This window comes from Canis lupus, chromosome 26 (assembly GCF_003254725.2).
Source record: "Canis lupus dingo isolate Sandy chromosome 26, ASM325472v2, whole genome shotgun sequence".
NCBI lineage: Eukaryota > Metazoa > Chordata > Mammalia > Carnivora > Canidae > Canis > Canis lupus.
Genome location: NC_064268.1, coordinates 5,600,536 through 5,627,246, shown reverse-complemented (window position 1 = coordinate 5,627,246; position 26,711 = coordinate 5,600,536). Strand labels below are relative to the sequence as shown.

The window sequence follows — 26,711 nt, the reverse complement described above, 5'->3', positions numbered from 1 at the left end:
CAATCCCTATCTAGTTCCAGAACATTCCCCAGACATGAAAGGGAAGGAGCCCCCACTGCCCATGAGCAGTCACCTCCGTACCCCCAGCACCCCCTCCAGCAACCACTTATCTGCCCCCTGTCTCTACAGGTTTGCTTGTTCTGGACACTTCATTTCAACGGAATCTGATAGGTGTGGCCTTCTGTCTGGCTTTTTTCACTCCACATGTTTGCAAGGTTCATCCACATTATAAATGTACCAGCACTTCAATCCTATTTGTGACTGAATAGTATTCCTTATATGAATAGAACAATAACATATTTTTAAAATAAAAAAAAACATCATAAATAATACAGAAATGCAACATGACCAGGTACAGACACGAAATATTTTTTTTAATTCGTAAAATTATAAAACAAACAAACAAAAAAATTATAAAACAAATAGCCATAATGACTGGAGGGGATGTGGAATCTGGTCAGTGGGAGGAGCCAGACAGACAGAGGCAGGAGACCATGGAACCTGGAGAGCTGGCATTCCCTGCTCAAATATCAGGCCTCCTAAGTCCAGCCCCTATGGTGCTGTGCAACCCTGAGCCAACGCCTAACCCACTCTGGGCCTTGGCCTTGCCATCTGTAAAAGGGGCCCTGAAGGGGATGGTTGCAGGGGGACCTCCCACAGCAACAACTGTGTTTGCAGGGCCCCCAGCTGGCTCTCAGCCCTGGGAAAAGGAGAGGCTCCAGCAGCCAGGCTGTGGGAACCCTGCAGATGTGGGAGACCCATCACCAAGGCAGCTGATGGCCAGCCTGTGCTGGTAACAGACCTGACACGCAACTCTGGGATGCCTAGACACCCTGCCCGGGGGCACACTCTGGGTCACAGATATGCAGACACAGCATGCAATGAGGACCTAGGTCTGCCCGGTCCTCCCCTGCTCTGAGCACAGCCCAGATGCTGAGCATCCGAGGCCTGATGCCAGGTCCTTGCACTCTGACACTTGGGCTGGATCATTCTTCCCTGCGGGAGCTGCTCTTGCCCTATAGGGTGTTTACAGCATCTCTGGCCCCAGCACACTAGGCCTGGGGCACTCCCTGCCCCCTGCCCTCTACCCCGCCTTGTGACAACCATAAGTATCTTCAGATGTTACCAAATGAACCCTGGAAGCAACCCCACCCCGCTGACCCCATCTGCACCCTGACTCCCTAAGAGCCTCTCTCCCTGGGCAGGAAGCAGCAGGCACGGGTCTGGCCAGTTCCAGACAGGCTGGAAGCCACTGAGGGACAAGGGCCCTGTGTCCAGCCTCCCCTTCCCCTGGGCCAGGCCCACAGAGACCTGGCCCAGCCAGGCCCCATCTCACTGCGAAGGGACCCAGCCAGCCCTGCGAAGGGACTCAACAACACAGAATGAGCCCCTATGTCCCGGCACCATTCCAGACCCCGAGGGCCCCACCGCGGACAAGACAGACAAACGTAGCTCCTGCTGCCTAGGAGGTGACCTCTGACATGGGAAGGCCATCAAGACATGAGGGAATATAAATCCACTGAGGAGCTTCACACAGCAACTGCAGACGGTATGTGGGGAGCAACGATAGTGATGGGTGGCCCTCCTGAGGGTGACATCAGAGCTGACATTAATGACAGCAAGGAGGCAGCATGCCAGGTGGGGAACAGCAAGTGCAAATGCCCAGGTGGAAAGAAGTGTGAAGGTAGCAGGAGCCGCCCAGGCCTCAGGGCCTCTGGCTTTCTTCCCCGAGGAGGCGGTGGCAGGGCCTGGAGAGCCGGACCCTGAGGCACCTCCTCCCTCAGACAGCTTCCCTCTGGCTGCAGCACCGCAAGGACAAGAGTGGACTCAGGGGCCAGCAAGAAGCCACTGCAGAAATCCGAGCCAGAAGGGGACAAAGGAGGCGGGGTCACAGCACCTGGTCTGCCATCACTGCTTTTGTTATCACCAACTGAAAGGCGGACACGGGGCAATGCCCAGGTGGCTCAGCGGTTGAGCTTCTGCCTTCAGCTCAGGGCGTGATCCTGGAGTCCCGGGATCGAGTCCCACATGGCGCTCCACTAGAGGAGCCTGCCTCTTCTTCTGCCTATGTCTCTACCTCTCTCTCTATGTCTCTCATGAATAAATAAATAAAATATAAAAAAAAAAAGAAAAGAAAAGCGGACAGGGGTCTCCGAGGCAGCGGTCCCACTCCCAGCACATGTTATCCATCGTTACCAGGAAGGCTTCTGGACAAGTGGTCATGTGACAGCTGTCACTATTACCGTTTCCACGTGGTTAGAGCAGCGAGGGTCTCAGAGGCGGTGTCCCCACCTGGAACATGCCAGAAACACACGCAGATGATGATGGCTGTCGTGCGCTGGGCACTCAGCCCGGGAAAACAGGCCCACGCCGTGAAAGTCATCCTCCCCACACAATTTTCAAATGACCTGGCCATTATAAAAACCTGCCAGAACCAATTCAAACACTTGCTTTTTTTCTTTTCTTTAAGTCACTTTCATGTATTTCCAGAACAAAAACCCTTCTGCACTCACTTCTCTCAAATCTGCACTTACTCATTTGAGTGGGAGCCTGCAGCTCCTTCCTTACATTTCCCTTTATACTACAATGGGGGCATTACACTGATTTTTCTTGTTGTTGTTAACCCTGTGTAAAGTCAGAGTGTATGAAGCAGGAATCTCAGTACCCAGGAATAAAAGGGGTTGTTGCCCATATATGCGGCAAATATCGTTGGGGGTGTCAAGATGCTGTGTGACCCTGGAAAAGTCAGCTGACCTCTCTGAGCCTTAACTATTTGCCTATAACACAGAGAAAGTGATGATGGTTGCTAGTTCATGAGATTGAAAGGGTCAAATGAATTACTGTGGCATGTGCCCGCCAGTATCAGACCAACATCAAAAGCACACAGCCTGAACATGCAGCCGAAGGGGCCGGGGGCAGGTAGGGCAAACGCCCCCAGCACAGGCCTCAGCTGGGCAAAGAGTGGAGGATAAAATCCCACACTCCCTGCCTGGGCCAGGTGGCTCATCGCTTGCCTGGCTTTCATCTCCAGGAGATAAGCCGCCTGCTCAAGTTCACGTTCAGGATCAAATGAACCCACTTAATCGCCTTAGGGATCTCCACTGAGCCGGCTCCTTACAGGCCTGGGGAGGAGGGCAGCTGGACTCTCCCTCCCGCCAAGACCCCCACTCGCATGGCCAGGCACAGAGAGGATGCCGGGGGGCATTCCACCAGCACGCCCCGCCCCCACCCAGCAGGCTGTGATAACCCAAGGGCAGATGCCTGCACACTGGCCTTCAGAGTCTCTGCACACATCATCTGCCCGCCGTCACAAGGTACCTACTGTGTGCTATGTGCCTGAGCAAAGAACTCACAAATCCCCAAGGCAGCCCAGGAGGTAGGTGCTACCACAAACACCACTCTCCAGATGGGGAAACCAAGGCCCAGAAAGGAAACAGCCAGCCCAAGGTAACAGAGTTCTTCAAAGGGTCACCTGCAACCCTCAGGACAACCTTTGCCCCATGTCATAGAGAGGGGAGACTAAGACAGGAATAGGCCTTAAGTCACCACCATATCCCAAGGCCAAGCCATGGTTAGTGCACAGTGTCCAGCTATGCCCAGGAAACAAGAGAGACCACCTGCCTGCCTCGTTCCCAGACGAATCCTAGCAGCACCTAGGACAGCTCCCAGCACACAGTAGGTGCTTAAAGCATCTGAATGAAGAAAACCTACACACTGGGCAGAGACTCCATGGAAAACTGTCCTGGGCTTCTCTGTCTTCCAGACAGTCCTCTCTGAGGTCCTATCATGTACCACAAGGGTCCTGGAGTGGCAACTGTGCCCACCAACCCCAGCCCCCAAGGACATTGGGCAGCGAGTGTCCTGAAGTCCTTTCTGGTTATCACATTGGGTGGGGGGGGGGACCATCTACCGGGTGGGCAGAGACCAGGGATGCTGCTCAATACCCTTGAATGCACAGGACAGCCGCTAGATCAGAATTATCTCACCCAAATGTCAGTAGTGCCTAGGCTGAGAGACCCTACTATACTGCATTCCTTCAAGCATCAATTGTGTACCTACTGTGTACGGGGATGCACAAAAACACTGCAAGGAAACAAAGTTGTGGGTCTTTGAGGTTCCATGAGCCATGCATGTCACACAGCTACTGTAAGGCAGAGGTGGGTCCCGGATCCAGCTGATGCAAAGTCCTACTCCAAGCCACCAAATCCCTCCCGATCCCTGAGTATTCTCGCCTGCTGGGTCTCGAGTGGAGGCCGCAGAATCCCCATATTTCACTGCTCCCTTGCCCCATGGTCACTTCAGGGCAGCAGAGATCAGAGCTGATCCCTTTCATCAAAACCCACATACACCAAGATGCCAATGCTCCCTCTCTGGGGTGCGGGAATGTAGCTGGATTTTTTTATGTGCAGGCTTTTTGTTTCTTAATTTTCCAACTTACAGAGAACATGTTTGTTCTGCTTCTAAAAACCAACAGTCTTTTTTTTGTAAGACAGCTATCAAACCACATGCCCCACCCAAGGGCTTGGCCGTAGGGAGATCCCACACCCCAAAACAGAGAGAGTCAGCCAGTGTAGCCCCTGGGCAGCACCAGCTGGCAATGTCTGGAAAAGCCACAAGCCAAAGATTCCAGTCCCAAGAATATGTGGAGGAGACAGGACGCACATGAGCACCCTGAGGTGCTCAGAGAAGGTCCAAACACTGCAATCAACTCAAGTGGCATCTCCATGGAATACACCAATCACATGTCATGCATCCCCATGACAAAATATAATCTGTACACAAGTTAAAATCCATCAACTAGCTCAAACTCCACCAACACACTGCAAAATCATAATTTTTTTAAAAAATATAAGAATAATAATAATGACTATAGCTACGTGGTTTTAAATGCCTTGTATGTTACACTTCTAATCCTCAAAACACATCTGGAACGTAGGTAGTAAGTATTTCGATCCTTGTTTCACATGGGGTGGGAGCCCACGCACCATCAAATCCCTGCTTGTAGCTACTCCGCTCCGCCGGCTGTCTAAGCACGGACAGGAAATTACTAGCTTGAATTATATAAAAGCTGTCGATATTCGAGCACTTTTGACCTACAAAACTGGCCAAGTCCTATGGCTCCCCTTAACAGCAAACTGCAGAGCATCGCACACAGAAAAACATGGCCACATGCATTCTTCAGCCCAGAGATGGGACAGGGCCCCAAGCCATGCAGAGATCCACAGAGAGGCTTGTGAAGCATGAAAATGTGGATTAGAAGAGCACATATCTAGTGGAGAAGTGGTGACCTCCAGGGAAGGGACTCGGGTGACCAGAAAGTCACCTGCAATTTTCTGTTTTAATAAAAGGCAGCCACCTTAGTGGTGGCCCTGAGCCTGGCCTCTTGGACTGAGGCTGGCTGGTACATTCCCACCCTCTCCCCTTTCCCTGAGGCAGCTTCTCTGTGCCCCCAGACCCCCCACAGTCCATCCATCAGCAGCAGGTCCCCAGGGCCTAGTCTCTGGAGCCTCTCTGGGCAGGAGAAGCTCTCCCCACCTACGGATCTAGTTTCATTTAATTGCAGGCTTCAGGTTTCTGGACACAGGCCCAGAGGCCTTCGGAGCCAGAGGTGTGGGCCATTTTTTTTTTCCCTCTTTTCAATAAAGCCAAGAAGGAAGCAGCGTGTGGCATCACCTGTCTGCTCCAAGAATCTGGTACACCTGCCCCTTGGGAGACCACACCCAGAAGAATCATCCATGGCTCATCACAGGTTGGTGGATAGGCTGAGGATGTGTTATTTTTCTGGCCATCGCTGGGGCCAGGTACCACACTGGATTCGAAGTAATTAAGAAAAAAGAAAACACACACACACACACACACACACCAACATCCTTACCTCACACTACCTCTTTCCCTCTCCAAAGCTCCCAAAGGGTCACCTCCCTGCTTCCAGATTTGTTTTGTATGTCAGTTTTTCCCTAGTAGCCCTTTATAGTTCCCTCTCTTGGCTCAGAGTCCCTTACCCACAGCTCTAGGTTGAGGCCAAGACCCCAGAGCAGTCACTTGACTCCAAGGTCACTGGCAGTAGGGACACACCAGCATCTAAATGACCACATTGTGGGGCACCTGGGTGGTGCAGTTGGTTGAGTGTCTGACATGATTTCAGCTCAGGTCATGATCTCAGGGTCAGGTCATGGTATCAGGGTCATGGGATCAAGCTCCCTCTCTCTCTGTCCCTCCCCTGCTCGCACCTGCTCGATCCCTCTCTCTCTCTCAAATAAACAAATCCATCTTTTTAAATAAATAAATAAATGACCACATTGCTCCCAGCTGCTGGTCTCAGGAAAGATGCAGGCCACGTATGAGTTTCCTCTGGCTGCTGTAATAAATGACCACACACTTAGTGACTTAAAACAGTATAAAATTTATTATTGCATTTCTGGAGATCACAAGTCCAAAGCAGGGCTACAAGTCAAGGTGTCGGCAGGCCTGCGCTCCTTCTGGAGGCTCCCCAGGAGAATCCGATCCTGGCCCTTTCCGGCTTCCAGAGGCTGCCTGCATTCCCTGGCTCTGTGCCCCTTCCTTCATCCTCAAAACCAGCAGGATAGCATCTTTCAGGCTCCGTCCGCTCTGACCTCCTGCTTCCTCCTCCTAAGGACCCTTGGGGAGAGTTGGAGCCCACCAGGATTATCCAGGGTAGCTTCCCATCTCAAGGTCGGCTTGATTAGCAGCCTTAATCCCAGCCACCGCCTGAATTCCCCTTTGCCGGGTGACAAGACCTTCACGGTTGCTGGGAACTAGGACATGGACAACTGTGGGAGAGATCATTATTCTCCTGACCACAGGCTTCAAGGAAACTGCTCCTATGGCCGCACCTCCCCCCCAAACCCTGAACTCCAGAAGGCAGCTGCCAGGCCCACATGACTGCCTCTCCTACAGAGCATGAGCAGGCCTGGCCAGTTCCGTCACCTGCCCGGGAAACACATACTCCACAGGTGTCAAGTCTAGCCTTTGATGAAAATGTGAATCAGGTAGAGTCCTGTGGCTTATCACTAGAGACTTCCCTCTCTAAGATGATAACTCATCAATCAATAATCTTAGGCAAGCTTTCTTTCTTTTTTTTGGACCAGTCACAAATCGCCCTGGGATTGTATCCCACAATCTAGCAAGACTGCCAACAGGGAAGCCACCCTAATGAAACCTAGACTTCGTGTTCGTGCACTCTAGGCCATGGACGATATGTACACCGACAAGACAGGTAACCTCCATGAAGGTGGAAGGCTTTGCAAGGTACGCCGGCCCTGCAGCATGAGGCTCGCGCTTGGGAAATGTCCAAAGGATCAAGCCCTAGCCTTCACTGCGCAGCTGGCATCTGCCAGAAACCAGGCAGGGCAGTCAGCAGGGACTGGGGGAGCAGAGGCCACCAAAGTGCCCAGCAGCAAAGCCACTCAGGAAATTGCAGGAGCGAGGGCCCCCAAGGACCTGACAGTCCAGAGAGGGGCAAGAGGAGCCCTGCCCCCTAACAACACAAGGACATTAGCAATATTAACCATGAAAACACAGAAGATGACAGAGGGAACAATGAAATGGCTCTTTCTTGCTTGAAAGCTTTGTGTGCCTCTTTCCTGCCAGGAAATCTGAGGAGTATGCTGAGGCCCAAAGAAGCCATGCAAAAGTCACACGGGAACCGAGTAGTGGGGATGGGTCTCAGATGCCCAGTGCACCCCATGGTCATCCCCAGTCCAGGACCTTCCAGGCAGCTCCACCTCTTCATGTTCCCCCACACCCATCTAGACAGGTCCCATGTCCCCTCCCCAGATTCCCTGGATTACCCCTCCCACTAACCTCCCCACCTCCAAAGCTAAAACCATCTGACCCCCTCTCAAAGACAAACAACCCACCCTGCCCTGCATACCTCCCAGCCACCCTCCAGACACCCTGGGAACATGTGTTATAGCACAGAAAGCAGAGAGGCGTCCTAAACACATGGCTGGGGGCTCAGGGGCACAGAGAGGGCATTGAGAACACAAAGGTCACACAGCAAACATGCAGCACAATGCTGGGGTGCACACATGCTTCCACTTTGGCACTCCCACCGGAAGAAGGACGGTTCTGGGAGGCGCTGCAGCAAAGGGGCAGCAGCCAGAGCCCAGGTGCCCTGAGATGCAGCTTCCTGGCCGCCACTATGCTGCAGCTGCTATTTATAGCCTAGACAGCAGGGTCAGCTTCCTGCATGGCAGAGCCAGCCACAGCCCAGGAGCCTGCAAGGGTGACCCCAAGGGAGACAGGCTGGATTAGGGGAAGAATGGCCAGAGATGCTCAGGGCTGGATACAGGTACACCCAGGCCACCCCCTCAGACTCGCAGTCCAAGGGAAACAGAGAGCCAAGAAAAGGCCAGCCCCCACCTGTGACAACTGCCTACCATGGAGGACACTTACCAGCTGAGTGCCCTAAGCCATTCACACTACTACCAAGTGCCTTAGTTTCCCCACCACGCAACAGGGAAAGGAACAGTTCTGGCCACGTGGGAGTCACTGTGGGGCTTAAGTGAGTTGCCACTTAATAGGCGCTCGGTGAGCAGCCCACTGGGCTCCCCAGCCGGCTATAACCCAATCCCACCCAGAGACCAGGCACAGGGGCGGGGGGGGGGGGGGGGGGGCTGGCGTGCACACCTATCTACTGCAGGTGGTCAGAGGCACCCAATACCCTACTCCACCCCACTCCCCAATGAGGCAGGGATGCAGCTGCCCCCATTTTATAGATGTAGAAACTGAAGTACCAAACAACCGAATTCTACCCAAGGGAGGTGTTTTCAGGCCCTGCGTTTCTTGGAGTTTACAAGTGTCTCTCCTCGCACACCAGATAGCAGAAATGAATCCCCCCAAACACTGCCTGGGCCTAGTTTGGGCCCCTGCAGAGCTCCCTTCTGGGGGTGGGAAAGGTGCCATCTCAGGCCAAAGTAGCACCCAGAAGCCACCTGCCTGTGGAGACAGGCTTTAAGTCCCCCAGGCACCTGGGGTTGTCTGGCTGCAATATCCCAGCCTTCCTGCACGATGGCAAAGGGAACTTCCACACCGCAAATACCAGCAGCATGCGTGCCAACCCGTGTTGAGGTCTTTCTCTGCGCCCTCAGCAAAAGAAGGCAGCAAATAAAAAAAAAAAAGGCAGCAAGCTCCTTCATGCGTGATCTGACTCAACCCCTCAGCACCTTCTGGAGCCAAGTCATCTGACTGTGCACCCATTTTATGGATGGGGAAACTGAGGCTGGTCACCGTGTCATCCCAAAGCCCAGGCACCCAGCTCTGCTCTGCAGAACTCACAGTTCCGCAGTTGTCAGCGGGTGATTCCATCCGGAGACTCTATGGGTCTTCCAGCCCGCAATCCTCAGCACTCCTGGGCTCAGAGACATGACACTCCCATGTCTGCCTCTCTTCACATGGCCTGCTCCTCTGCTTAAAAATGACACCCACCATGCTGGATTTGGGGCCTACGCTACCCCAGCACCTCATCTCAGGTGCAGCTGAAACAACCCTATCTCCACATAAGGTCCCATTCCAAAGTTCTGGGGGAATGGGAACTTGGGGGCACTATTCAATCCAGCACAATGGCCTAGGTTGGGTGTAGAGTAGAGGTGGGGAAATGCCTAAAACTACTGGGTGGGGGTGGGGGAAGGCCAAAGTAGGCACCTCCCCACCACTCCCTGCTTACATCTCCCCCGCAGCCAGTTCAGGTGGTCATAGTAGCTGCCCACACACGAGTCACCCTCACACCCAGTGCCCGCCAGAACCCCATCCTGTGGGCCTGGCCAAGTCCCTAGGACCCCAGAGGGGGGCCCAGATTCCCGCCAGGCCCTGCGGCCCCCTAGACCAGCCGAGCCCGGCCATGGGGCCATGGGGTCCTGGCTCCCACTGGCTCCCTGCCTCGGCCCAGCAGGCTTGCCTCGTTAGCCTAATGAACAGGGCCCTGGTTCCAGGCGGTTGCCATGGCCACGGAGACACCACCGCGGCACTGGGCGATGCTCCCGGAGGGTCTGCGGCGGGCACCGGAGTTCAGAGTGAGGACAAGCCGGGGCAACCCCTCCCCATGGGCCCGGCCTCCAGGCCTGCTGCTCCAGACCGCAGCTTCCAGAGAGGCTTCCTGGGCCACAGAGAAAAATCCACTCCCCACCCCACCCCGCCATGCATCCCGCCCTGCCCAGCCAGAGCCTCCCCTCTCCCGGCCCCCGGCCCCCGGCCCCCGGCCCCCGGCCCCCAGCCCAGCACAGCGATTGCTGGCCCCCGCCCCACACCCCACCCCCACCCCGCCCAGAGGAGGTCAGAGGTCAGCAGCCGCCTGGGCAGACAGGCCTCCAAAGCAGTGAAAGGTGGTGGGAAGCCTTTCAAGACTCTGAGTAAGGTCCAGGCACAGTACCACCAGGGCCCCATGCACAGCTGCACCCACAGAAGGTCCGTGGGGACACAAAGGCCACAAGCAGACCAGGGAGGGGGCTACTGGAAGCGCCAGGAGGGCAGCCAGGAGGGCAGCATGGGCGACCCCGGGGTCTCTGGCCTGTGCCCCACACTGGGTCCAGTTGGGGACTGTTTGGGCCTGAGGTTCCTTAGGACATCTGTGAGCCACCAGCAGGAGACCCTTGGATCCAGCTGCCTGGCCCCAGGTGGGCTCCCTGGGTGCACGAGCCATGGACAGGAGAGAGAGGTGAGGTCGCAGGCTGCAGGAGCGCCTTGGCCCCAGGCAGCCTCTTGGCCCCCTTTGCTCTACTACATCTTCTGAGGAAGTGTCATCCATCACCCCATTTCACTGGTGGATAAATTGAGGAGCTGTGCACAGAGGCTCCATTGCTTGTCCAGGTCACATCACACAGCTAGTAAGAGGCAGACCCAGGACTCAGGGCCATGGGCCAATCCTGGGAAACCAGAGGCAGAAAGGCTCAGCCACCAGGCCACAGGACAGACTGACCCCCCAAAGCCTCCAAGCCTCCCAGCTACCTCCAGCATAGCACACACATGCACCCACACATGCACACACACAACCAGGCAGCCAGCTGCCCAGTCTCCCCTACTTCCACTTTCTACAACTCACCCTATAGCTTACTCTTTCCCCCACTTCCTTCCCAGCTCCAAGAAGTATCCCAGGATCAGCAGGAGGAGACAGAAGCTATTGAAAACATCAGCAGAGCAAGGAGGCTCAGAAGAGATGCCCTAGGTGTCCCTCTCTCAGTGTGGACACACCCATAGGACTACCACCCTAAAATTTGGAGATCGCTGGGCCCCAGGGCCCCAGACATAGAAGAGACAGAAATGACACTTGACCCCAGAGTAGTGAGCCCGACACCTACTCGACTCGTTAGCCTTCTCCAGGGCCTCCAACGGGGACATCTGTCACCCTTCTCATCACTCACTGTCATCTTCCCAAATCCAACCCAACATGTGCATCCGAAGATCCTGGTTATCGCCCAGGGTCTGGCCTTAGTTAAGACACTCCACAGGGCCAAGCTTGATGTCCTCCTGGGATCATCTATCAGGAGACTCCAGGGTGTTATCTCCCCCAGTGGGGTGACCCACCACCCCACAGACACCCACAGGACATGAGCATGAAAACATCTCAGAGTGTTTTGCTTTTCTTGACTCCTTCTGCCTGCTCCAGGGCACCCCTCCAGAGATGAGACAACTTTCAGGAATGCATGTGGTAAGATAGTATCAGAGAGGGAGGTCAGGGCAAAGAGAAAAACCAGGGACAAGCTAATGTAAAATCAGGATGAAGTGGGTAAAACAGAAATACAGACCAGACCACATTGCTGAATATAGGCTGCAAATCTGGCTCCGAGTTTCCTGATGGCCAAAGCAAAGAGGTAAACAAGATGCACCACACTGAAAGTGTGTCCGCAACCACATAACGCTGTACAGCAAGAATCACAGCTTCAGGCATCATAAAAATCAGTCTACACTGCCTGATGCCTTAACATCCCCCCACCCTTGCTACCGAATCCTACAACGATGAATTATAACCATGAGCAAGAACAGTTAGCCAGGCCAAAAGCAGGAGTTTTCAGGGCCTGCTCAGTGTGACTCTTAAATTCACAATCCTCCCTGGGATCCCAGTTTCATCAACAGTGAAAACCCCAGAAGGTTGTTCTGAAGTTAAAAAGAATGATGTAGGGCAGCCTGGGTGGCTCAGTGGTTTAGCGCTGCCTTCAGCCCAGGGCCTGATCCTAGAGACCTGGGATCAAGTCCCACATCAGGCTCCCTGCATGGAGCCTGCTTCTCCCTCTGCCTCTCTCTCTCTCTCTCTCTCTCTCTCTCTCTCCCCCTCTCTCTCTCTGTGTCTCTCATGAATAATTTTTTTTAAAAAAGTTAAAATCCTCACACAAATAAAAATTCTATGTTTAAAAAAAAAAAAAGAATGAAGTAGCTCTGTAGCAGGGACTGGCAATAAAAACGTGAGGCCTGGCAAGCCTTTGGGCCTCTGTCACAATTCTGCAACTTTTCATCTATAGCTTGAAAACAGACTCAGACAACACACTAATGCATAGGTGTGGCTGTGTGCCAATAAAACTTTATTATAGACACTGAAATTTAAATTTCATAGAATTTCACAGGTCACGAAATATTATCTTCCTGTTATTTTTTCAGCCATTAAAAAATGCACAAACCATCCTTAGCATGCACACCATACAAAGACAGGAGATGAGGTTGGGGGGTGGGGCACCTGGGTGGCTTGGTTGGTTGAGCGTCTAACTCTTGATTTCAACTCACATCATGATCTCAAAGTCGTGAGATCAAGCCCTACATCAGGCTCTACTCTGGACGTGAAGTCTGCTTAAGATTCTCTCTCCCTCTGCTCCCCCCCACCCACAAAAACAGGAGGTGGGCTGGTTTTGGCCTGTGGGCTAGTAGTTTGCTGACACTTGCTCTATATGTTCCAGAATAAGCCCCAAGATATGTTTTAACTTAGGGGAAGAAAGCAAGATGTGACTAGGGTATGATATTACTTGTGTCCATTTAAGCAGGCATAAGCCCAGGGTCTCTGAGGGGAAACTGCCTTGCATGGAGGGCAGAAACCAGAAGACCTCCCCTGACACCTTCATGAACTGTTTTAACTTTCTGACAGGCCCAGGCATTCTCTCTTATAAAAATTACTTTTCATAAAGCCCAAAGAAAGTAATGGAGTTTTGAATGCATTACTTTTTAGTTTCTTATGTTTTTCAAATGGCAATAGAAAGGGACATTATCCCCCAACAGAAAAAAAAAAAAAAGTTAATCTAGTTGTTATGTCATGCATTCATTCTTCAGAAAAAAACTATGAAACACTTATGGACAGTAGGCCTTCCCTATTGTCTGCACTTGTGAAAACAAATGGCGGGGGGCGGGGGGGGGGGAGGCAATAGTCTCTGTGAGCCCCTCCAGGCCCGAGGCCCATGCACCAGAGCTCGGCCCTCAGAAGTGAGAGCTGCCCACGCTTTGCACAGACCTGGAGCTGCTTCTGTACTTGAGAAATAACAGCCAGGGAAGCAAATGGGGAGGGAGAGTCCGGGCAAAGAGATCCTGGCCTCAGGGGCACTCAGGCCTGCTGCCTACAGGGCCAGGAAGAGAATGTTAACCAGTGGTCTGAAAACTGGCGTTTGGCCCCGAGTCCACAGAGGAGGCACTAAAACCATGCCACCCAAAGGAGACAGTAGCCACAGGCCACATAGGACTAGCTAAATGTATCAAAATTAAGTAAAAAATGGAATTCCATTCCTTGGTTGCAGTCACTTCAAGTGCTCAGTGCCACATGCAGCTACAGCAATGGTGTTGGATAGGGCAGATCTAGAATGTTCCTCCCTCCTCCCCACATGGCAGAAAGGTTGACTGGATGGAGCAGCCCCAGAGGCTGGTAGGGACAGAAGGAGGCAGTGAGATCAGGAGCACGGGCAGGAGGACAGAGGCTGGAGGAGCCTGGGTCAGCATTAGGGTTAGCCAGGGGCTGTCTGGGAAACAGGTCCCAAGAATGTGGTGGCAGCCACCAAGATATGATGGTGCCCCATTGGGACCTGGCAGAGACAAGAAACATGAAAAAGGGAAAAAATCAGATGTTAAGAGCCAAGCCCTGTTCCTGCACAGACTCTGACTCCCATCATCCAGCCTCGAGCCATCTGATTAGGCAGCCATTAGCCACAGCCACATGTGGCTATTTAAATTTAAGTTAATTAAAATGAGATAGGGCAGCCCGGGTGGCTCAGCCTTCAGCCCAGGGCATGATCCTGGAGACCCAGGATCAAGTCCCCAGTCAGGTCCCTTGCATGGAGCCTGCTTCTCCCTCTGCCTGTGTCTCTGCATCTCTGTCTCTCTCTCTCTCTCTCCCCCTCTCCCTCTCTCTGTGTCTCTCATGAATAAATAAATAAAACCTTTAAAAAAATGAAATAAAATTGCCAGTTCAGTCCTGTTAGCCATATATCAGGAGCTCAAGAGCCACGTGTGCCCAGTGGCTACAGGCAGCGCAGGTCCAGGACACCGTCCCCGAAAGCAGAAAGCTGACTAGACAGTGCTGCTACACACTATCCACGGAGCTGGATGTTATGTCCTACTCAAGGGTAAGGAAACAGAGGCCCAAGGGTCAGAGACTTCACTCAAGTTATTGGCTGAAGGAAGCAGAATTTGAACCCAGGTCTGACTTCAAAGGAGCCCTTTCTATAGCCAGGACCCCAAGACCCCGTTCTGTTAGAGCATCCTCCTTCCCAGGAGCCCCTTAGAGGGAGAAATGACCAAACAGCCTTGGGGTAATGACCCAGGTTCCCACAATAAATTCTACAAGGAAGCATTCTGGCTCTGACAAGGTGAGCCGAAATAATAAACAGCAGCTCTTGCAACACACATCAGGTCCTCATAGCAATAAAGGCAGAAGGATGATCATCATCATCATCATTATCATCACCATCCCCATCTTACAGATGAGGAAACTGAGGCTCAAGGAAGTTAAACTTGCTCAGAGTCAAAACAGCTGAAAGCTACAGAGCCAAACATCAAACCCAATGCTCACACTTTCTGCCCTGTAATCCTCTCCACCACCCCACCAGCTGTGAGCGATGTACCCATTTTACAGACCAGGGAACCCAAACTCTGAGAAGCAGGGGCCAGCCCCTGGGCACACTGCGTGTATATTGCTGAGTTGGGGCTTGAGCGCACCAGAACCTGCTAAATTGGCTGCCTCCATGAGGATCAGGAACTAAATATGCCTAGTCTGTCCTCTGCTGTTTGTTTAGGATTCTTTACGGATCTATGAAACGAAAGAGCCTTCCTCCAGGGTGGCTCGCCTGAGCCCAACTGGGTGAGTAACCACAATGATGTTGATCACTGTAAGCAAAAGTCACACCACTGTGTGACCTTGGGCTGGCCTGGCCCCTCTGACCTGTGCCCTCATCTGTAAAATGAGTAAAAGCTGCCTTCCACCTCAGACCCTCTCAAGGCCTGCTACAGAAACACCCAAGGGCTGCACGCCAGGCAGCATGCGGAAACTCCAGGCCACGGCACTCCTCTGATACCACTTTCTGGAGCCCCGTTATCCACCCTGCTAAATAATTCAAAACCATGTTTTCATTTCAAAATAAACACAGCCGCCAAAGCGAATACCAAATTTGCATGAATGTTCAAGATAAAATGAGACTTCAAAGAAACGCTAGGCCTGCCTCAGGCACTTTCCCCTCCCCATGTCTCTCCTGCCCCCCTGGGGCAAAGATCTGTAGGTGCTGCTCCAATAAGAAACAATTCTTTTCTTTCTAACCTGTCCAGCAGTTCCACAGAGCAGGTCTGTAGCCTGCTAGTGCTGTACCAACATGATCATGAGCAATCAATCCCAGGTGTTAATTTTTGGTTCCACAGCTTAAGTGTGTGACCTTGGGCAAGTCACTAAACCACTCTGTGCCTTGTCGATTTCACTATCTATAAAATGGCATAATGATAGCACTGACCTCACAAGAGCTGAAGGACTGGATTCCTGGTGGGGGCAGAGCCTGGCACACCGTGAGTGCCTGGTATGTGTTGGCTGTTCCTAACAGAGTATTTTGTGTTATGTACAATAATACCTCCAGCTCCAAGAGCAGGAGCCCAATGATGGGATAAAATCCCTTCCAGACGCCCCCAAGGATCCTCAGAGGATGCCGCTGACCCTCCCTAAGCATCACATCCCTGGGGACCCCACATACCCACGCATGGTGCAAGGCCTCCTAGGATGACAGCCTGGCCTGGCCCTGGGCAGCTGGCCCTCCCCAGGCCCCCCTCCTAGTACCCCCTCCCTGGGGCAGGTGGGGCAGGAATTACCAGCTCCTGCAAGCTGTTCCCTTCAGAGGTGTCACCTGGGGAGGCTGCTGTTAGCGGCTGAGACATGAAAAGGAAACAGAGAAGAGAAAAACAGACAAATAAAAGCTCTCAACCCTCTCGTAGGAGGCAGAGTGCCATGGGGGGGGGGGGGGGGCGGTTGTTCAGAGAGCTGGAGGAGGGAAGGGCCTGTGGGCTCCTGCCTGGAGCGCTTCTGCTTCTCATAGACAGAAGCTCCTCAGGCTGGGTTCTCCTGAAGGTGGACCCTCCCATTCCCAAATCTCAGCGTGAACCACCAATCTCACCCACAGGCCTCAGGTGGGGGTGGGAACACAGAATAAGGGACACCCCCACCGGGCAGTTGGTGGGGGAGTATTCCAGCCCAGGCAGCCTGAATGGCAAGGCACTGGGGGCCACGACTCCCAGGGGGAGTGGGGGGGAGGCTTTCCACTGTGCCAGCGGGTGAGTGCCAGTGAGCCCAAGCCCCCACCCCGTGCCCTGGAACAATCCCGCCCTCCCCGGCTAGGCTCAGGGCTTTCATGCAGCTAAATGCGTGTTTCCAGAGCTCTCAGAAATCTTTAGGAGGTGGTATAAGTGTTATTAATTGGGGGAAAAGAACAGATTATGCCAAATAAATCCTTTCCACGCAGGCGAACCCTCGACCAGGGAGGGAGGGGGATGCGCGCAGCCCCAGAAGGGGGTCTCCATCCCTCACCGGGACCTGACAGTCACATTACCATTTACATGGATTTATCAATAGTATTGATCCCGGAGCAAGCATAAATAGCTCAGTGGGAAGAGGCCAGGGCTGGGGCCCGCTGGCTCCCGCCCCCATGTCTGGGCACCGCAGATTCCCCGGGCACCCGGCGGCGGCGGCGGCGGCGGCGGCGGCGGTAAATTTCCAAGCAGGGACAAGGCGGCTGGCGGGGAAGCCAGACAGCGCCCGGGATGCCCTCGCATCTCGGCGCCTGCTCCAGGACCTGCTACCGGACCTGCTCCCGGGCCTGCGTGCGCCCCGCCACCCGGCTCGGTCTGTGCATCCGCTCAATGGGCGGCAGGCAGCACCTGCCCCGGCTCCATCGGCACCGGCAAAAGCGGAGGGCACCGGTGGGGAGAAGGCGTCCTCCCTCCACCTGGTCCCCCCACTCCCCAGCAAGAGGCAAGACGGCCCCGGCTCTCAAGATTTCCAGGCCGTTGGATTAAAAGTCAAGTTTTAGAACCTAGTAATAGTAATTAATAATAACAAAACAGTGGTCATGGTAACATGCACACAAATACTACTCTCTGGTTCTCACAACAACCCTAGGGACTTGGGAATACCGTTACCCTACTTTGCAGCTGAGAAGACTAAGGCACAGACAGGTTAAGTAATGTGTCCAGGGTCACCCAGCCAGATAAGTGACAAAAGAAAGATTTGAACCCGGAGAAAGATTTGAACCCGGGGAGTTGAGTTGCAGAGTAGGCTGTCAAAAAGGCTCGGCTATCCCAGCTCACATCTCTTCCTTTCTCTGATTGCTTTCCCCACTCCATCAAAGAAAAAGAAAAGAAAGAAAGAAAAGAGAGAGAGAGAGAGGAAAGAAAGAAAGAAAGAAAGAAAGAAAGAAAGAAAGAAAGAAAGAAAGAAAGAAAGAAAGAAAGAAAGAAAAAAGAAAAGAAAAAAAGGCCACCCACGACGAGGTACACAACAATGCCCTGGGACGCCCTCCTAGCTCACGCCTGGTCCTGAGAGCCCCTTATATCAAAGCAGCCGCGAAGACCCAGATCTGGTTTTAAAAAGGGCAAAGTCAAGGCCACCGATAACACATCCCAACGTGCCCAGAACTCCCCCATCCAGCCCACAGGGATCCTCACCCCTCCCCCCCTCCCTCCCTCACACATCCTTCCTCCAAATCTGCAAAAAGGGAAAAAAAATAATCATAATAAAACCAGTTCTCACCAACGAGGGGGAGGGGAGGAGTAGGAGGGGGAGGAAAGGAGGAGGCTGAGCCCACTGCACAGATCCGCCTCCGCTGCCTGCAACCAGACCCTCGGAGAGCCGGAGCGCGCGACAGGCGGCGGGAGGACACTGGCTTCCAAAAAAATAAACCTACAATGTAAAAATACCGCCGGGCGCCCCACGCTAATTGGGCCCGGGCGACGGCAGCTCACAGGTACAGCCTGTCTCTCCCTCCCGCCCGCCTTGCCCTCTCTCTCTCCCTCCCTCCGGCTTTTTACTGCCAGCGCCCGGGGTGAGGAAGGCGCGCCCCACGAGTCCCCCCACCCCTGCGCAGGTCTCTGGGGATGCTCTCCCAGCACTGGGGCCTGGGGCCTCCAGGTCCAGCCCGAGTGGGATCAGCTCTGAATTCCAACTTCCCAAACTAGTGGCATCCCAAGTATCCGCACAGCCCGGGGGAGGGACCAGGAGGCGGCCCAATGAGGCGTCACCAGCCGCGGGAGGCAGGCCCAGACAGCAGGAACACCGGCCCGCGGGGGCGGGGGGGGCCGGGGCGCCTCTCCCGGGGGGACCCCCCACCCAGCGCCCTCTGCTCTCCCGCCCGGGAGCGGCCCCCGCCCCCCCGCTGGCGGGAACCCGCCCCGCGCCCTCCCCCAGCAGCCAGGCCGGGGAGCACCGGGTGCCATCTCCAGGGGCTCCCCAAGCCCGCGCTGCCTGCTGGAAAATAAGACGCAGTGTCACCCCCGAGCCTGGGGCTACTTGGGGAGGAGGGAGGCGCATGCGGCCAGGCCCACAGGGCTGGGCGCACGGCGGGGGGCTGCCCTGCGCATTTCCAGGGCGTCCCCCCGCGAGCCCACCCCACGCCACTTCCCCCCTTCCCGCCCCCTCGCAGGGTAGCTGGAGTTCCCCTAAGTTCCCCAGCGCCAGCGCCCCCACGCACGCGGGCCGCAGCGGCCACGGGGCGCCTCGCTCCCCAGCAGGCCACCCCCGAGAGCGCCAACTCAGGAGTGCAGGGGCCCCGCCAACTCCGCCGCGTGCGCCGCCCGACCTTCCCCGATCCCCCCGGAAGCGCGCCCCGCGCCTCCCCGCGGCCCCGACTCACCTCGCTGCGGTGGCGGCGGCGGCGCCCGGGCTCGGGGCGCGCTCTGGCCGCCCGGGCGCTCAGGCAAGTGGCGGTGCCGAACGGGCTGGGGGCGCGCAGCAGGCCCGGCCTCCAGCCGGGGCGCGATCCTCCCGCCGCCGCCTCCTAGGGCGCCTGCCCAGGGCCCCCGGCCCACCACTCGGAGCGCATCGCGGGGCGCAGGGCGCGGGCGCACGGCTCGGGCGGGGCGCGGGCGGACGCGGGGCTCCGGTGCGGCCGGGCCTGCCCGCGGCTCCGCTCCCCGGCGGCGGCGGCGGCGGCGGCGGCGGCGGCGGCGGCGGTGTCGGCGGCGGCGGCGGCGGCGGCGGGAGGGGGAGGAGGGGGCGGGGCGGGAGCCCGGGGGGCGGTGGCTCGGCCTCGCAGCTCCCGGCTCCCCGCCCGCACCGACGCTCCCCGGCCCGGCCCCCTCGGGCTCCTTAAAGGGCCCGCGTCGCCTCCCCTGGCCCTGCGCGCACCCACTCGCGCGCGCTCACGTTGCCACACGCGCGCGCACACACGCGCGCACACACACACACACCCTTACACTTGGGCGCGACGCCGTTTCTTCTAGCAGCTCCCTGAGGGAGGGAGGAGGGGGAAAGCGCCTCCCATCCCGCCCCCTCCTCCTTCTCCGGTGGGGCTTCGCGCCCTCCTCCTCCCCAGCCCCAGATACTTAACTGGAATCGCGTTTCAGCTATTAAATTATAACTCTAGAGTGGCCGTGCGTGGGGAGGGGGTGTGCAGGGAGGGCCACCCGCCGAGGCGCAGGGCCCCGCGCGGTAGAGCCCACCCCGGGGACTGCCGCGCGTCGTGGGAGCCTAACCTCTCAGCTGCAGACTTTCACACCCTGGGCCTCGTGGGACAGCAGATGTGCTCAGTGATCACACGAGGAAACTCACAACGCACCGCAGACGTGCGCCTAGCCTGAGGCATAGACTCAAGTGTCAGATCACCCACAGATAAACACGAGACACAGACAGACACAAGTTCCATACACGGGCAGGCACGCACACCAGAATGTCCTGTTCACCAGGGACGGCATTTTTGGCTATCTGTGCACTTGCCTTTCCACACAGTAGGGACTCAATAATGTGTCGTTGAGTGTACATCCATTTTGGGACCTCCGAGGACACAAATGCACAGACTAAATGCTGCAAGCTTGTGGTCAGGTACACAGGGACACACACGCACATCCAGGAGCACACCCTCACAAGCATGTGAGGTCACCTCAGGCACATGTACAGACACTCGCAGTTCCAGCAAGAACCTCTCTGGCCTCCCTGACAATTGTGTGTCCCGGCTCACCCCCTCCCAGGTGGCCCTCCCAAGCTGGAGAAGATTTTTTTTAAACAGCAGAGGGCACCGGGAGCCCCAGGCCTGGAGCCTCCCTCCTCCTCTCCTTTCCCCTAAGATGTTGGAGAGTTTGAATTTTTGTTTTCGGTTCAGCTTTCCTTTTTTGGAGCGAAGTCTCAGCAGATTCAGTTCTGCCATCTGCCAACATCTGAGAACCCCCAGGGGGTGTGGGGAATGGCTGCGGTGGGGAGGCAGCCATGCGGTTTCCAGGGGCCCAGGCGTGCCTCCTGCCAGCAGGCAGGGGTTGCCTGCCTCCCCTGTAGCAATTTGTCCTTCTCTGCCCCCTCAGGGCTGCTAGTTTTCCTTTTATTGGGGGAAAAGAGGGAGCACCTGGGGCTGACAAAATCTGGAAAAAGGGGAAGTACATGTGGAGGGAAGAGGCACAGTTCACAGTTTGGAATGAGAAGGGGACATGGGTCAGTGGTCCCCTACCTCCCCATCCTGGCCTCACCAGCTCCACTGCCACCAACCAAACTGTGGGAATCCTCAGGCAAAAAGCCAGACCTGCAAAAGGAAGGCGGAGTCCTCCAAGGGGCCAGGGGAAGACAGGGCCAGGAGGGTAGGGTGGGGACTGGGCAGCCCTCCTTTTGCATCCTCCCTGCCCCTCCCCCAGAGTGTCACCTGAGAAGGCTCCTGAGATCTTTTTTTTTTTTTTAAGATTTTATTTATTTATTCATGAGAGACGGTGGGGGGGGGTGTAGGGGGGGCAGAGACACAGGCAGAGGCTCCCACGCAGGGAGCCCGACGACGTGGGACTGGATCCGATCCGGGGTCTCCAGGGTCACGACCTGGGTCGAAGTCAAACCGCTGAGCCACCCGGGCTGCCCTGCTCCTGAGATCTGCTCTGGGATTTGGCACCAGAGGAGGAGGGTTTGGGGTACCTTCAGGGGTTCCTTTGCCCAGGGTCTGCCTCCCAGTGGTTCCCCAGGGGCTTTGGCCAAGGCTGTGGGCATAGGTGGTGGGGCAGGCAGGCCAGGCAGGGGAACTGTCGGCTTTAAATGTCCCAGGGGCCACTTGGAAACCCCTCAAAGGGAGCCAAGCACAGACTCCGATGTCAGTGTCCTCTGGCCCAGCTATGTTGCAGATGGAAAAACTGAAGCCAGGAGAAGCAAGGCCTTTTTTCTCAGGATGATTTGTGATTTGTGCTCTTTCTAGCCCTCCTCTGTCCCTCTGGTTATTAATCCCACCCTCTTGGGCTACAGGGAATAAGTACATGTCCTCAGGATCGCACTGTTCCCCCCCACCTCAGAAGCCCTCAGACAGTGGGTTCCTAGTATTGACCTGACATTACAGATGGGGAAACTGAGACCCAGAGAGATTAAGGACCTAACTGATAGACTCATTCTCCAAGTGATTCCAGATGGGCACCCCAAACCATGGCTCTGCAGGGATGAACTGGAAGGGGTCTCAGCGGAGCCGCTGCCCACCCCCAGACCCCCACACATCAGCACCCAGCAGCACCCTGGATACTACTCTGCAGCACTTTACCATTTGCTACTGGGCTCTGAGCAGCCACCCCAGGGCTTCTCATGTAACTAATGGAAGAGCAGCTTTGAAAGATTGCCAAAGAACACTCTGCCCCCAAACAGCCTCCCTAGAGGGGCCTTACACCCTGGGCTGGGATGGGGGTTAATAATTATGCTAACTAAGAGCCTCCCAAACATCTCATCATCATGAGGGAAAGACTGTCAATATACCCATTTTATAGGTGAGGAGACTAAGATAAAGGGAAGCTGCCCAAGGACATTGAGCAGCATATGGCACATGGGTTCTGACCAGCTGGGAACATGGTGAGATGTCCCATGCATCCAGGGAGCTCTGCCATCCCAGGGACAAATTCTGCCCTTAGGTTATGTTGCCACTATCCTTCAAATCATTCGACCATTCCCTCCTAAATAATTAGCAAACTAGTCAAACTCATTCCTGCCTCAGGACCTTTGTACTTGCTAGTCCCTCTGCCTAAGATAGCTGTCTCCTATGTTCTAGTCCCAGTTCAATGTCATCTCCTTAAAGAAGTTCTCACTGGCCCTCTATCAAAAGTCCCAAGGCACTAACTACCCCATCACCGTGTATATTTTCTTCACCATTTATCACCACCTAAAATTATCCTGGGCATTTATCACTTACATATCGTCTTCTATCACCAGAATGTCAGCTCCATGAGAGCAGAGACCTCATCTGTCTAGCCCACTGCTGTATTACCAGCACACAATAGACAGCAGTTAAAAAGTGTTGACAGTGAATGAACAGTGAATAATGAATTCATGCAACATGGAGGACACTGGCTGGGGATCAGGCTTGGCCTTGCAGAATCTGGACTCAAGTGGGAATGACTGGTCTCTGCATCCCAGTTTTCTAGCACTCATCCCTCTGGCATGTTTCACAGTAAAGACTTCACCTCTCTCCACTGTCTCAGCCTCTGGGTAGATATGGAGGATCCTTCATCCCCAACCCAGGATCTGACCCCCAGGAGAAACCCATTCAGGCTAACAGTCCATATGGGCAACTATGATGTCAGATCAAACTTTCTGCCCCAAAAGTATGCTCCTGGACAGGCCTGGAGAAAAACACAGGCTGGAGGTTACAATGACTTGAGCCTCCTTGAGCCACCCCAAAAGCCCTGGGCTGGCTGTCAGAGCGCATGCAGAGGAAAGCCCTCACTCTCTGGGCCTCTATCGGGGACAAACCAAAAGACACCCTGATGAACATTCCCAGGCCAGCCTTGCATACATACCAGAACCATGGGCACATGAGAAATCTCACATACAATGTTCATACTTTGGACATGCTTTAAACAGCAATTTCAAACTCAAAAGCCCACAGAGCCTGGCAGGAACAGCAAGCCAGGGAAGAGGTGAACAGCAGGGACAGGCGGGGCCTGCAGTACACCCCTGCACCCATACCCGAGCTGTCATGTTCACCCTCACTTTAAAACACAAACCAAATACCAAATGACTGGGTGGGCTGCATTCAGTGAGTGCCAGCCTGTCTGTGACCCACCCCCTCCCCCCACACACACAAAGCATGAGCTGCCCAGGCCAGTCTTCCATTCAGCAGTCAGTGGTCTCTACCCAAAATGGAGGGGTTGACAGGGGGCAGGAAGTAGAAACTTCTTTAGTGAACAGGGACCCTCTTTCAAAATTGTAGGCAGGAGGAGGGAAAGCCTGCTTTCAATGAATGCCTCATCGTTTGTTCATTTAATACGTAGTAAGTGCCTATTGAGTGCTGGGCACTGTAGGACAGAGCAGTGAAGGAAGTCAAGCCCAGCCCTCAGGACCCAGCATCCAGTGGGAAGTTAACACTCCAAATAAGAAGTTGCATCGAGGACACCTGAATGCTAGAAACTCTTTAAAGGGTAAGAAAACATATCCTGGTGTTCAAAAACAAAGTTACGTTTCACAACTCAGGATTTTGAAGGGTCAGGATCTTCCCAGATCTCCATCTTTCCAAAATAATGGGAGTCCAGGGCCCCTTCTAATCTCACAATCCTGCAAAAGCATCCCTGAGGATGTCACTCAGAGCCCCCAGTCACCCTGCACCCCTTGCTGCAAGAAACTGTAGTGTCACCCCCGCTTCCTCTCATGTCTGCACCTTTATTGATGACACTGTGTACATTTCAGAAAGAAGGAAGCAGAGAAGGAGATCAAGCCCCTGTCTGATAGGCCCAATCATCTCTGAAGATAAACAACTCGTTTTCTCCCAGGGCTGCATCTCTGGAGTGTGCTCCTGCCCCCTACCCTGCCCCCTGGAGCATCTGCCTGAGGCTCCACTCTCAAGCACCAGAGGGATGGAACCAGAGAAGTGCAACCTCAAGAGGAGACATCGAGGGAGGACCGTGATCCATGCAGCCTCCCTTTTGGTGGCCAGAGGCTGGGGTCACCTGAGCGAAGTCAGTGGGGCTGGCTGCGTGTCCTGGGTGTCCATCCAGTGAAACAGTTAGGCAGCTGTGGACAAGCATGAGGACAGACTGTGCGTTCTGAAGCGGGCAGAGCTCCAAGATACATTGTTTAGCACAGAAGCAGGTGCAGGCAGGGGTATGGAAAATGGTACCTCTCGTGCAAACAAAAAAAAAAGAGGTGGAATAAATGTGCATATCCATGCTTGTCCATGCATGGAGACTTCTGAAGGGTAGTCACTAATGCAGGAGTACCTACTATGTGCAGGGCGCCATGGCCGGTGGAGAGAATTCAGCAGTGACCAAGATAAGCAAAGTCTCTGCCCTCATGGAGCCCACATTCTAACAGTGGGGGAGATGCATTAGGAAAACCAAATATATTATACAATGTATTAGAGAGGAAAAAAATGTGGAAAGACTGTGTACAGAGGTAGGGAGGTCAGGGCTGGCCTTGCTGAGAGGGGGAGGGAGAGAGCCATACAGTATCTGGGCAGAGGGCACAGCCAGTGCATATGCCCTGTGATAGGAATGCACTTGGCCTATTCAAGGACCAAGGAGGAGGCCAGTATGAGGAGAACAGGATGGAGTGGGAGGTGAGGAGGGAGGGATGAGCTTGGGGGGAACAGGATGATTGAGAGATGCTACCAGAGGTTGCCTCTGGGTAGGGGGATGCCTGGGAGCTGGAGTTGAGGTCAGGGATGGAGACTTGCTCTGCCCATTCCCTGCTTAAAGATGCATGATGAAAACTCGTTCATTCGTTCTTTCTTTGTCTCTTTTTCTTTCAAGTGTGGACATCTGCTTTTGGACATCCCTGTGAGCGCTTCTGGGTATTTTTCCTGAGATTCAAGGAGGTCTCCTTGCCAGCATCTTTGCACCACATTTGCTATTTCTCAGCCTCCCAGAGAATGTCAGGAATTAGCCCCTGGGTGGCCTGACCTCCCAGTTAGGCCTGGGAAGCCGACAAAAGCCCCAGGAAGTTGGAAGAGCTAGGGAGAAACTGCACTGCTGTGGCTGCCCCACCTGCTTCTCCAAGTGGCCCGCATCCTGCCTATGGGCCCAGAGCTCAGGTCCCTAATCAAGGAAAGAGCAGAGCATAGAGGTTCGTGCTCAGCTAGGAAGACTTACAGTCTTGGAGCTGAGCAGTTTCGTGTCTCCTGGGTCCCCTTTGGCTCCTGCCTCACACAGTCAATCCTAATTCTCATTTAAAAAATACCAGCCTTTCGGGATCCCTGGGTGGCGCAGCGGTTTAGTGCCTGCCTTTGGCCCAGGGCGCGATCCTGGAGACCCGGGATCGAGTCCCACGTCGGGCTCCCGGTGTATGGAGCCTGCTTCTCCCTCTGCCTGTGTCTCTGCCTCTCTCTCTCTCTGTGTGACTATCATAAATAAATAAAAATTAAAAAAAAATAAAGATTTAAAAAAATAAAATAAAAAATACCAGCCTTTCTGGGGCGCCCAGCTGGCTCAGTCCATAGAGCACATGACTCTTGATCTCAGGGTCCTGAGTTCAAGCCCCACGGCAAGTGTGGAGCCTTCTGAGTCAGGCATCCTCGAGGAAGCTCTGAACTGCCAGCATTGCACACACAGAGCGTCTGGGGCTCCAAAACCCTCAAGTGAGGGCCCAACGAGTGAGAGAGAGCAAGTTCAAATGGAAGGGAGCTGGAGTTTTGAATCAGACAAGTCTGGGTTCAACCCCTAACACCTCATTCAGTCCCTTGATGGAATTGGGCTGGCCCATGGACGGAGCAGGGAACAAGACTCCCGCCCGCGGAGCTAGCTAGCTACAGTGCAGTGCCAGGATGTCACACCTCCCTCTTCTTGGCTTGCCTGCCAGGAAGGTAGAAGCCAACAAGTACAGTCTCCAGACTCCTTGCAGGGAAGGTTCCCTATGGACTCTGGTTCCAACAAACCATATGTAATGGTAGAATTCGGAACTAAGTCCCCAGGGTAGACAGAGGGCCCAGCCTTTGGACTGGGGGCACTGCAGCAGTGGGATGGGTTCTGGAACCCGCATCTGAGGGAGGTGGTATGTCACTGAGAGAGTGGCTTCCTGCCTGGGACAAGGCACCAGCTTTCTGGCCACCTGCTTCTGCTGTATGTCTCAGAGTGTCATGCCTGGAAGTTCTCTGCCTCAGGTGCAGAGG

General features: G+C 54.6%; 1 protein-coding gene and 1 long non-coding RNA gene across 37 annotated transcripts in view; one reads left to right on the top strand and one right to left on the bottom strand.

Moving 5' to 3' along the window:
* Window positions 1–19,623, bottom strand: part of NCOR2 (nuclear receptor corepressor 2) — a 210,645-nt gene extending 191,022 nt beyond the window's left edge. For 15 of the 36 annotated variants that reach the window (XM_049101960.1, XM_049101957.1, XM_049101985.1 and 12 more), the window contains exon 1: window positions 19,305–19,621. The gene's annotated coding sequence lies outside the window, so the exon portion shown is untranslated. Of the gene's footprint in view, window positions 1–19,304 lie in introns of all 36 variants that reach the window. The other 21 variants (XM_049101976.1, XM_049101968.1, XM_049101987.1 and 18 more) reach the window with 5 other exon arrangements.
* Window positions 18,285–25,967, top strand: LOC118352379 (uncharacterized). Its single transcript, XR_007406254.1, has 3 exons — window positions 18,285–18,419; window positions 24,379–24,644; window positions 25,357–25,967. It is a non-coding gene; the product is annotated as an uncharacterized LOC118352379 (long non-coding RNA).
* Window positions 25,968–26,711: the final 744 nt, after the last annotated feature.